The sequence below is a fragment of the Euprymna scolopes genome, chromosome 40 (assembly GCF_053919585.1).
Source record: "Euprymna scolopes isolate OS-2025 chromosome 40, ASM5391958v1, whole genome shotgun sequence".
In the NCBI taxonomy this organism is placed as follows: Eukaryota; Metazoa; Mollusca; class Cephalopoda; order Sepiida; family Sepiolidae; genus Euprymna; species Euprymna scolopes.
In genome coordinates this window covers 62,367,164-62,380,498 of record NC_136521.1, presented here as the reverse complement: position 1 = coordinate 62,380,498, position 13,335 = coordinate 62,367,164, and the positions used below count along the sequence as shown (strand labels likewise).

The 13,335-nt window shown below is 31.0% G+C and overlaps 1 protein-coding gene across 1 annotated transcript in view; it reads left to right on the top strand.

The window, feature by feature from the left end:
- Window positions 1-13,335, top strand: part of LOC145265676 (sperm-tail PG-rich repeat-containing protein 2-like) — a 1,924,518-nt gene that overhangs the window by 1,328,151 nt on the left and 583,032 nt on the right. The gene's annotated exons all lie outside the window — the stretch shown is intronic.

Genomic DNA, 13,335 nt, shown 5'->3' with positions numbered 1-13,335 from the left:
GACCATTCATTTTTGTCCTCATTCCACAACAGATTCGAGGTTATCCTCTAGTATTTCTGCCATTTCCTTAGATATGTGTTCATTTATTTTCTCCTCATGTGAGTGCTGTCATCGGCAAATATACCACTACGGAACAAATTTATCAGGGAGGTCATTTATGAATATCAGGAATAATAAAGGTCCAAGACTAGGTCTTCCTTGGATCCCTCTTTCTCAATTCTCCTACTTTTAAGCTGGCCTTGTACCTAAGTTTTTTGTTCATGTTTATTTTTGCCTGAATAAAATATTTAATGTCTTAAAGTGTAGTATCTGTTCTTCGGATGCTGCACTTCAATTTGTTGTTCTCTATCAGCGGAGGAGAAGCCCTTCTCGAATGAGACAGTGTTTAATTTTTTGTTCCTTTTCTCCGCGTTAAAAAACGACCCCTGTGTCTAACTCTGGTCCGTGGGAGGAATTTTAAATAGGAATATAGCATACCTGTTTTGCTTTTTACCCGCGGCATTTTCAAAAATTGAAAAACACATCTAACTTACAAGAATTTAAATATTCCAACTAAAAAACCCGACGCGTTCCTCTAATCCATCTATTTTAAAAAAATATTTTCGTATTTGTTTTTTTTTATATTGTGTTCTTTGTTGTTGTTGTTGTTGTTGTTGTGGTTTATCTGATCTGAATATGTTATCACGAGATTTAAAATTCAAGTTTTGTGGTATTTCAAGAAAACACGAGAACAAACGTGATAAAGGCTATATGGAACAAAAAAATAAAAAGGAAAGATCACTTTCGAGAAGATGATCACGTTAGAGATGTGGATGACGGTCGAGAAAAAGCTAACGATAGGGACGTCATAGTAGGATAGAAGGAATGATTAAATAAATGTACAAAAAAAGGACTTCTCTATTATTTGGTTACTTAAAATAGAATGTGGTCTGTATCTTTTCACTAACAGTAGTTCGAAAAACTTCCATTGCAAACATAAGATTCTATTTCTTTTCTGTATTCTACCTTGAACAATAAAATTAACTTTCAACCATATCCATGTTTGGCATGATTGTATTCTTTTTAAAGACTTTGCATCTTCGAACTATTTTCATCTGGTAATTTATCTCGCAACCGTTTCTGTTTGTTGAGTCGGTTCATTTTTTTTTTTTCGTATTCTGTTCACAGTCAATCTATTCCCATAATTGATTTTACGACCATCTCCAATTTTATTGCTTTCCTTGAAGCGAGTTGCACGAAAAGCAGATTTGTCAAAGCAAAATTTTGTTGGCTCTGCGCTTTCTTTTTAAATTTAGTTTTATCCTTGAATGAAAATAAACTCCAAAGCATATATATATATATATGTAAAGAAAGAGGAAGTGAGGGAGAGAGAGAAGAGACGTAAATACGTTTTTAGGTCTCTCTCTCTCTCTCTCTCTCTCTCTCTATATATATATATATATATATATATATATATATATATATACACATATGTACACACATATATTTATATATTTGTATGTTTTTTTGTTTTTGCGATACGTTTTGAATGAATTCAATTATTTACGAAAGTTCATTTTTACCTAAATGCGAGTTGGGAATAATTTTCCCTTTAACCAATTTGGTACCCCCATGAGGAGCGATATATATATATATAGTAATTTAGATAGCATTATTTTGAATAATAGTATTATAAATGAAAAAGTAGGATTAAAGTTAGAAGACAAACACAAAAATCTTCCATGTATGTATTGGATACCTAAAATGCATAAAAATCCAGTTGGTGCTAGATTTATTGTAGGTTCTAAGACGTGCATAACTAAACCTCTAAGTAAAGCTGTATCTAAAATATTTAAATTAATTATAAATCAAATAAATAATTTTCACCTGAAAAGTAAATTCTATAGTAATATAAATCTATTTTGGGTAGTAAATAATTCCAAACCAGTAAAAGAAAAATTAGATAAAATAAATTCCAGAATAAAAGCAAAATCTATAGCTACTTATGATTTTAGTACGCTATATACAAAAATTCCGCACGAAAAACTTATAAAAGAATTAAATGATACTGTAGATTTAGCTTTTCAAGGTGGAAAAGGTAAATATATAGACTTTTCAAACTCTAAAGCTTTCTGGTGTAAAAATAAAAATAGCAAAACTAGTGTTTCTAAAGGTATTTTAAAAATACTTGTAAGTCATCTTATTAAAGAATGCTATTTTCAAATAGGAAATAAAATATTACTCCAAACGATAGGTATCCCAATGGGATTGGATCCTGCACCATTTTGGGCAAATTTGTATTTCCATAGACTCGAGTCTATATATATGTCATCATTATTAAAAACAGATATATCTAAAACATATAACTTTCATGGGTGTAGGAGATTTATAGATGACCTTATATGCATAAACGATAATGATGAATTCGAAAAAAAGTAAATATCTTATATATCCAAACGAACTAAAATTGAATTGCGAACATAGAGGACAACAGGCTACATTTCTGGATTTAGATATAAAAATTGAGGATGGGATTTTTCTTTATAAAATATTTGATAAAAGAAACGCATTCCCCTTTAAAATAGTACGTATGCCCCATAAGGATAGCACCTGCCCTGTTTTTGTGTTTTATGGAACCATTATGTCAGAGTTTTTGAGAATAGCTCGCGTTACTCTAAAATTAACAGATTTTATACCACCAGTTTCTAGCTTAGTAATAAGGATGATAAAACAAGGTGGGGATAAAAATAAAATATTTAAACAGTTAAATAAAGCATTTGTTCGTTATCCTGATGCTTTTGAATCGTCTAAGATAAACCAGACTATATTAATGAAGGAAAACAAAACTATATTAGCAATGTATAAAATGTATTTATAATTACATATAATAAATTTATTAAAAAAAAAAAAAAAAAAATAAATAAATAAATAAATAAATAAAAAATGTATATATATAAAAATAAAATATTTTTAACCTTTATATATCTAATGTTAAATACATAAGAATTTAAATATAAAAACTACTAATTATAGTGGGGGTGATAAGTAGTTAAATGGATTAATCCAAAGCTTATAAATACAAGACTGAAAAATTAAATGTATCCATTTTAAATGTGGAAATTGATGAATCGCACAGGTAAGAAATTCATTTTTATACTATGAAAAGGTTAGTAATTGCAATTAAGAATAGGAAATTGGATAAAAAAATTTTTGTAACATGTCTTTTTCCTAAGATTAAGGGTGGTGGTGTTTGATCAACACTGCTGGGGAGCCATGAAGTAATATACTGTTTTGTTTTTAAATCCCCGAAACAGTGTTTCATGGTAAACAACTGATGATCCCTTGAAAAATTTAAAAAAAAAAAAAAATTGGTATTATAGTAAATTCGAGAGAGTTGATGCAGTGATTGCAGGTGATTAAATGACTTACTGACTAAGTGTTTTTTTTTTTAACGAATGATAAAAAGTAATTTTTGGTGTAGTTTCAAATGTTAAAAAAACTTCAAAGACTATATATATATATATATATATATATTGTTTTTAAAATATAATTATCCACTGACACGTGTTTCCTCGTCTACGACTCATCAGGGTGGCTGAATCTAGCGAGATTCGATATCGGGACCTCATGGCAATGAGCCTAAACCGTTTATCCGCTGGTCCATCTCGCCCACTGTTTTGATGTATCGCGATTTGTTTATATGTCATTTATTTTTTTGGTTTTGCGATATGTTTTGAATGAATTCATTTGTTTACGAAATTGCATTTTTACCTCCGCTCATATAAATGTTAATTTATGTGTATGTGTTTGTAGCCCCTTGCTCATAGCTTCCTTAACGACTGAGCCTACCTTTTTCAAATTTCGCACAAAGCTAATTCATGTCTCACAGTGTTCTTAGATATATTTAGAACAGGAATTCCTCCGATAAGTATCGAAAATCGAAATAAATCCGATCTTAAAACATAATTATTCTCTCTCATAGACAATAAAAAATTACAGGGGCATATTTTACGTTACGCTGACAAAGAGAGATGATAAAAACTCAGCAAAACATTTTTCTTAAAGTAAAACGTTTATTTTCATCTGGATATATATTTGAGGTGTAAAGCGTTCGACTACCGATCGAATGATCCCCTGGCCTTCCTCACCATTTTATTCTTATACTAGCTGAAATACCCGGCGTTGCCAGGTTTTATTTGATATATTTGAATATTTTCCCCTCGTATATTATAAAAAAATAGATTATACAAAATATGAATTCATAATGGTGAATATATGTTTTTTTTTTTTGCTTCTTTCTTTTTGTATGGATATCATAGTCAGCGAAGTGTCGTTAAAAAATAGTGAGCAACAGCATTTACGTAAAAATGCACTTTCGTAAATAATTGAATTCATTCAAAACGTATCGCAAAAACAAAAACAAATATCATACATATCAACACTTAGATTCCATGAACAAAGTTTCTTTCTTAGAACTGCACTCCTGAGGAACTCTCTGCCGCTTGCCTGTTTCCCTCCCGACTTCAACTTGGATGTCTTCAAGTCCAACACAAACAAATTTCTGATGAACCGCCCCTTAATACTAACCATTACTACGATACTATCCCACTGATTACTGTACATGCAATAACCCTTATCCCCGATTGGTTTCTGTTCCTTGAAAAGTGGTGACCTCCATGTAAAAAAGAAGAACTTTGAATTTTACCTCTGTCATTCAAGATTTCCTTAAAAAGTATTAACTGTATTCTTCCTCGGTCGTGATTTCATTCATTCATTCATTCATTCATTCATTACAACGAGTTTTGAACTTTGTTACGAAAGCTGCTAAATGTGAACAAAGAAATTTTACTCAAAATCTCATGATTATTTATATTTTATTAAGTATGAAAATTTGTATTTTGTATAAAAATAAACGCCTACCATTTTGTTATAAGTGTCTTAAAATTTTTGGACTGCAGTAAATACTCCAGGAAAACTTTCTAAAAAACAACAAAACAGAACCATGGACACGCATGCGTAAATTTGTAATGGGAATAGTTATCAGAAAATACAAAATACACAAACTGCAAGCATTTGGAAAAATTTACATTTTTTTGTTTGAATTTAATATTTTTTTTATCTATATAGGCAAGTTTTCGTGTATGTAATATAACGTCCAAAAGTCTTTTTGCTGACAAAATTGTTTTTAAATAAACGCACGCATTCGGAAACGTAGGGATGTATGATCATTCTTTCTTTATCTGATCGGTTAAAGGAACAGAAAGATTACAGATATTCATTCATATATTTGAGTTAACGTCTTAAATTCCTATGTCTTCTATAAATATAAAAGCGAAAATGTATGTATGTATGTATGTATGTATGTTCGCTTTTTCTGTATATCTACAAAAGGTTTTTTAAGAGAAGCGGTCGGTCACTTCACAACTTTTTAAAACTTTTTATATCACATATAAATCGTAATATCTCAGAGTTAACAACAAAGCTCGCCTGTCTATTTAATTTGCTCGATTTCGGGAAGACAAATATTCAACAATTGTCGCTAGCCGCATGTGGGTTAGTCTTTTTCCTATAACATATTTGGGGGGGGGGGCGTTCAGCAGTAAATACTATCCCGCAGTCAAACTTGCCCTCATTAACTCATTAAAATGGGCACCTGCCAAATCTAAGTAATTAAATAAATTCAAACGTGTTTCCGTTAACATCTCGCGGTGGGGCAATGGTTAACGTCGCTCGTTTTTTTTTATTTTTTTTTATACACTTTAATTTACAATTTGCCTCAACGGTTCAGGTTCGATCCTCATACTTACTTTTGTTTTAACCCCACCCCCGGAGTTTCCACACACGCCTGCAAGTACCCGGGTAACGCCGGGTACCCCTCGCTAGTCATAAATAAAGGAAAACAACGTCTGAAATTCTTAGTACTTTAAAAATATGAGAAAACACGCATTCGGACATGTAAGAATTTTTGGTACTTGTGCAGTGTTAAAAATGAGATTAAATAATAAGGGTATTATTAGAAAGCCAATCTTAACATGAGGAAAAAGCTTGTTAACTATTCTGCAATTTCCGCTAACAATTTCATGGAGAAATACCATAAAACTCTAACATACTTTGAAATCCTTTTTGAAATATAACAAGGTGCGAACACTGCAAAACCCCCGAATTTTCTTTGAAATTAATATATATTTATCTAATTAGTTCAAGAATAATAAATAAAAAAGATATATAGATATGTCTACGTATATTTGAATTAATGTCGTAAATGTTTGGATGAAATCAATATTTGATTATCTAATCGGTGAAAGAATAATAAAAAAATGATGCCCTTTTCTCTTCCTGCAACCTCTCTCCCACAGAAGAGACGTTGCGAGCCTGTCTTTATTTTATCGTTATTTTCATGGCAAGTGCTCGTCTGAGCTCTAATCTCTGCTCCCCTCGCCAAACTATCACGATTAACACACGTCTATCTGAAACCACGGTCGTTAATTTTTCCCACTCTTTTTCTGCGCTTAAAACAAAGGGTAACTTCCATGAGCAAAGCTTCTATCTTAGAAGCGCACGACTTTATCAAATCTCCATTACTAAAGATTACAACGATACTATCCCATTGATTACTGCACAGGCAATAATCCTTATCCCTGAGTGGCTTCCAGGAATTGATAAGTGGTGACCTCCATGTAAAAAAAAGAAGATATATAGGTATGGCATCGCATATATAATTTAAGGTCTGATATTCATCTCCTTACAAAAAGAAAAGAAAAGCTAAAAGTTATTTCAATAAAATGGGGTAAGCTATGTAAATAAAGGAAGTGCTTTCGAGAAAAGAAACTTATCAAGTAAGCAGGTGTATTAATTTAAAGAAAATGTAAAAGGAATTTGAATATACTTACAATATTATAATGTCGATTGCCACTTGTATAGATGCAGGGTAGATTTATAAAGTGTATTTGATTTGTTAACAAAAGCAAATTTGATTTCATTTCGTTTTATATATAATGGGCCAGAGAACCTCTGTTTATGTTTGAATGATTAATTCGTGTCAATCATCCATGTTGCAATAGTTTCGGAAAGGTTTGTTGATTTTCATAAGTGGTAGACGATTATCTGATCATATTGGCAGATTTTCCTCGGCCGAGAATTCGAAAGTGAATACATGTTTTGGTTGGTGGTTTTGTTTTAATTATTTTTGTTGTTACGAAAATAACTGAGTCTTAGATGTAAACTATAAAGTACATGAGACATGTATTAATCTTCCTTAGGAATAAACCTGTTTTTTGTGATGTCATAATGTCATGTATAAAATGCCTCATAAAAAAATTAAAAATAATAAAAACACACGCAGTCGAAAAAAATTGCAGTTTTTGTTTGCTATTAATATTTGCTTATTTAATCAATAAATTATCACGGGGAATGGTGATTTTTCACTGTCCTGCACTTTCAACTTACAATTTGATATACAATAAAGATGCCATTTATCTTTACTTTGAAATACCATCTGACATGTAAGACTGTAAAAACACCGAATATTTTATTTGGAATTTATAATTGTTAATCAAATCGGTCAAATAATGATGATGATGATAATAATAATAATAATAATAATAATAATAATAATAATAATAATAATAATAATATATATATATTTATATATATATATATATATATATATATATATATTTGGGGGGAATGGGGAGGTTTCATTTTTTAAATTTAAATTGAAAAAAAAATGAAACCTCCCCATCCCCCCAAAATAAATAAATAGAAATAAAAAAAACACTCACCTATAAACAAACAGACAAACAAGAACTTCGTGTTATTTAATAGCATCTACCTGAATGCAAACATTGTCTAAATATACTGGGTGTAGTGATACACTAGTAATTATAATTGAAGAAGAAGAAGAAGAAGAAGAAGAAGAAGTCGCTGAAGGGGTGTTTGATGTCGGTTAGCTTTATAAAGCATTCCTCACGAAGAAAGTAGTCGAGGTGCTTGTAAAAGAGGTAGTTGGCAGGTAAGAGATCTAGAGAGTATGGCGGATGAGGCAGAGTTTCGTGACCCAATTCTTCAAGGTCGCTTTAGTAACGTTCGGTCGGGTATTGTTGTGGAGGAGAATTGGGCATTTTCTGTTTACTAATGCCGGTGGTCGAGGTTTCTCATGCATTTAATCCATATACTTCTCCGCCTTAATGGTTTCGCCTGCATTAAAAACAAACTCTAATTTATAAGACCGGTGCCACTTTGGTTTCGAGAAAGGTCCTGAAACTTCTTTGGCGCCTAACCACTGAGCTGAGCGTGGAAGGTTGTCGTAAAGAACCCACTTTTTATCAAAAGTCACTACCCGGTCGAGAAACAGGTTGTTCTTGTTGCGTAAATGACGCCTCATAACACCGTGACTTTTGTTGTCTTTCAATTCGGGAAGCATTCATTCATCAGTTTTTTTTTTATTTTGTTTAATTTTTCCAATCTCCCTCAAGTGGTTGTATAGGTTTTGTTTAATCCAAAAGCAAGTTCCCGATGTTCGACACTGCGCTAATCATCTTCAAGATATTTGTCGCCGCCACAAAATTCATGATACCACCATTGTTCTGTGCGTTCAGTAGTGGTTCCTGAGTCAAATGCTTCGTTCATCTCGCGAGTTGTTTCAGCAGTTTTCGGCCAAGCTTGATCTGAATTAATAAAACTGTGGGAACTGGATTTTTCCATCTTGTATTCAACGTTCTGAAAAAAAAAGACATAATTGTTTTGAAACGATTGCAATTTAAACGATTAGATAAAGCAGAAAACGCTTTCAAGAATGATATATAAAGTAAAGGTATGATTTCGAAAACTTAATTGAAAATACATCATTTGAAATCAAAATGTAAAATCCCGCAAGAACTTGCTTATCAACTTAATATTAATTTCATCATCATCATCATCATCATCATCATCATCATCATCATCGAGTAAACTTGAACCAGTTTTGCTGTTTATAATTTTAAAGTTGTCAAAGTCGAAATGTTAGTGCTGATTTTGCAGCTACATAAAGAAAAAAAAATTAAATGCGAAAACGTTTGATAATTGTTATACCGGCCTTTCTATGCATAAGGGCAATTACACCGGTTCTCACTATAAATATATAGAGTACCAGTAATGTCTACAGCGGTGAGAAGGAGCGACAGTACTCCACTGCCGAGCTGAGCGCTAATCAGTTATACCCGTATTCCTACCTTTGTGCATGTGATGTTAATACACTTCGTTTGTTAAACCAACCCCGACTTGATTTTCTTCTTTTACTATTGTGTTACGACACAACAATAATATTAGGTTGTTGCATTAGTTCCCGCCGTTTTTATTTATTTTTTTAAAGAAAATCATAGTATTTTAACAGCAGTGTGGAATCCAAGATCCAAGTTTTTGTATGAATCCCATCGAGTGACGATGGTGTGCAATTGTAACAAACTCACACTTCATCTTTTCACCCAATTATCTACATGTATGATGGCCATCCTCCTTCAAAAGAACTTTTAGTTGGTTTTCGTCTATCTTGATTACGTCTTCCAGAACGAGGACAGTCATTGATATCAAAATTACCTTTTTTGAATCTAGTAAACCAATTTCAAAAAGTTCTCTCAGCTTTAGTGTTTTCTCAATATACGGCACAAAAATCTTTGGTCATTTAACTCGCTTTTTGACATCGATGTAAAGCGAAAAGTAGGCGGGGTCGAAAATTTAATTTTTTGTAATCTTCTATATATATAAATCCCAAATGTCTGTGAGTTTGTATGTTTGTATGTAACGCTAAAACTTTTGAAAGACACAACCAGACTTGATAAATTTGGTATCATATCGAAGCCCCGTGTCCCGGATGACAAATATCGAAATTTCACGTCAAACGGACGAGGAGAAAGGGGTAAACGTATCAGTTATCTCCAAGGGGGTCCCAAAAAAAACTGTCATTGTAATGCTTTTTATTACGTAATTCTTGAATGATCCAATGTAATTCATACGTAAAAAAAAAAAAGCTTAGTCATGTCACGTGACGTGACGTCAACGTCCACTAATGGCGAACAATTGTTAATAAAAAAATCTTTCTCCGATACTTTTGCATTTTTCTCTTCGGCTCAGTTATATCTTTTTTTTTACTTTATGCCAATGTTTCCATCGTTATTACCTGGTTAAAAATATTATTTATACAAGAGTTTTAACGAAAAATGTCAGGAAAAAATGTACGGGAATAAAAAAATTCACCTTTCATAATATTAAACGATAATAAAAATATCGTAATATTTATGTAATATAAAATAATTAGCCATTTTGTATATTACCACGTGACCTCATACCTCTTAAGCTGGAAGGGGGGGGGAGGAGTAAAACCAACACCGTCTCTCTCTCTCACACTTACTCTCTCTCTCTCTCTCTCACTTTCTCTATCACCCTCTTTCTATTTTTCTATTCGTTTAAAAAAACTTCACTGTGCACCGGTTTGGTTACTATGGAAACACTTAATTTTTGTGCTGCTTCGAAAAGGAACAAAATTCACTATACACCGCTTTCTCTTCCCTCCCTCTCTCTCTCTCTCTCTCTCTCTCTCTCTACACCCACTTTCTCTTTAAAACCAGTCGGTGTGTTTTTGATGTTACGTACGTATTTTTTATATTTTTATCTCAGTAATTTTTATTATATTTAATAGCATTTTCTTTTTTTTTTTTTCATGGGAAATTATTTTTCTATTCGTTTTAAGAAAATGCTATTAAAAAATAAAAATGCGATAAATTCTGGCAACAGTTATTTATTTATGCTATTCGCAGCCGGCCGGAAGAAACGCGCTTAGACATTTTGTAAACATTGTTTTTAAAAAATAAAAAATAATACTTCTATTATGTTTTAAACGACTGTAATAGTTTATTTTGGAAGTATATTTCATAAGGAAAATAAACAACCCACTTTAAAAACAGAAATTACGAGTTTTATATATTTTATTCGCAGTTTTTTTTGGGGGGTAGTCCAATAGTCCATTATGTCTGTAACAGTTTGTTGAAAAAGTGTAGAATTCAATTAAAAAAACAACACCGTCTTTTTTTTTTTTTTAAATAAAACTAAAAACTTTATTTTTAAAATTTCGATGTTTGACAAACAGTCCATTATGTCTGTAACAGTTTGTTGAAAAAGTGTAGAATTCAATTAAAAAAACAACACCGTCTTTTTTTTTTTTTTTAAATAAAACTAATTTTAAAATTTCGATGTTCGAAAAAGAGTCCATAAAGAATAAAACAGTTAATAAATACAAAAAAAAGTCCATTAATTTGAACTTAAAGCCTGTTTGAATAAAACTTATATAAAAAAAAAACCGTCACTTCCGGCAAATGGCTATGTAAACAACTGGTGGCATTTTTCGAATACATCGGTAAACACTGTATGTTTTTCGAGCTGAATAAATATGTTACATTGAATAAAAACACAAAAAATATATCCAGTTGGATAGAAAAGTAACTTATCTTGCCTTTCCTAACATTTATTTGTTATATATTTGTCTTTTGACCGTCCACTAATGGCGAGTTTTTTTTTTTTTAAATAAAACTAATTTTAAAATTTCGATGTTAGAAAAACAGTCCATCACATGTCAATATAAAAATTCTCTTTTTGTTTGATAAAAAGAATAAACAGTTAATAGATACAACAAAACAGTCCATTAAGTTCAACAAACTAAACTCTTTTATTTATAATAAAACTCTTCGACAGTTTAAATGCTTTCAAAATCCTATGTAAAAGAATAAACAGTTAATAGATACAACAAAAAAGTCCATTAAGTTCAACAAACTAAACTCTTTTATTTATAATAAAACTCTTCGACAGTTTAAATGCTTTCAAAATCCTATGTAAGTATATCGTTTTTACTGTACACAGATTCGAAAAAGTTGTCATCAAACAAATATATGACAGAGTTGAATAAATATGTTACATTGATTAAAAACACTTCTTATTAGCATTTTCTTTTTATATGACAACGTTAATGTTCATGAATCTCTCTTTTAATCATTTTTATCGACTATCAGCCAAATAACCGGGGTCTAAAATTTGGGAAATTATTTTTCTATTCATTTAAAGAATATGCTATTAAAAAAGAAAAAGTCGATAAAAGTTAGACATAAACAGTAAAAAAATAGAAGATATTATTATTAAATAACAATAATTATTAAAAATAAATATTAACATTTACAATAATAAAATGAGTTAGTATTAAAAATAATTATTAAAATAAAAATGAGTTTATTATTAAAAATACATATTAATATTCAAATAAAATTGTTTTTATTATTAAAAATAAATATTAATATTTAAAGTAGAATAAAATGTGTTTATTATTATAAATAAATATTAATATTTAAAATAATATGTGTTTATTATTAAAAATAAATATTAATATTTAAAATAATATAATGTGTTTATTATTACACATAAATATTAATATTAAAATAAAATGTGTTTATTATTAAAAATAAATATTAAGGAAGGTCAACAGGTGGAGGAAAAATAGTCAATGCAGGTCATACCACCTGACCAGCTAAAATCGCCTTTTTATATAAGGCAGACAGTCAGACTATTTGCCTTGAGGGCGGGCTAAGCCCTCCTACCCCCCCCCCAAAGCTGAGAGCTGGGGAAACTTCTCTCAGAAGGGGTATGGGAGGACAGGGAGACCTTCCCTCTTTCAACTAAGAGATAGATATCCTTTTGTATGGTTGATTGACCCCCCCCTGTCGGTTCCGCTTACTCCATTCAGAAAGAGATCAACCTTACATAAAAAAAAAAAAATATGGGGACAGGGAAGCCTTCCCGGGCCCCCTTTCTGGGAGGAGAAGTTCCCCGGCTCCTACCTTTTTGGGAGTGCTCAGCCCGCCCTCCAGTCAACAACAATATTTGAAGAATAAAGATATTTTTGTTTTTGTGTTTTAGGTGGTGAAGGTGATCTGGGGAGTGTTTTTTTTTTTCACAAAAAAGGTACTTTTTACGAATGGGTATCCAAGAAAATTACAGTATTTTGTCAGAAATTAAGGTTTTCATTGACCACTCTCAATACTATCAGAAATGAACAAAGTTAATTAAACAGTCTACACAATATAAACTAACTGTTTTGTTGGCTTTTTATTCTAACTCCAAACTAACCCATAACTACATTTTTCTTTTATTTTGCAAATTTTATTTCCTTTAGTTTATATTGTGTAGCTGAATCAGAAATTGATTTATCTTTTGTCACCAAAATAAAATTACTTGGTAATCACCCAATTTCTGCCACAAAATTTTAATTGGCAAAACTCATAAGCATAAAATATATATTTTCTAATTTCATCTTTTTTTTTTTACATAATCTGGTTTGAT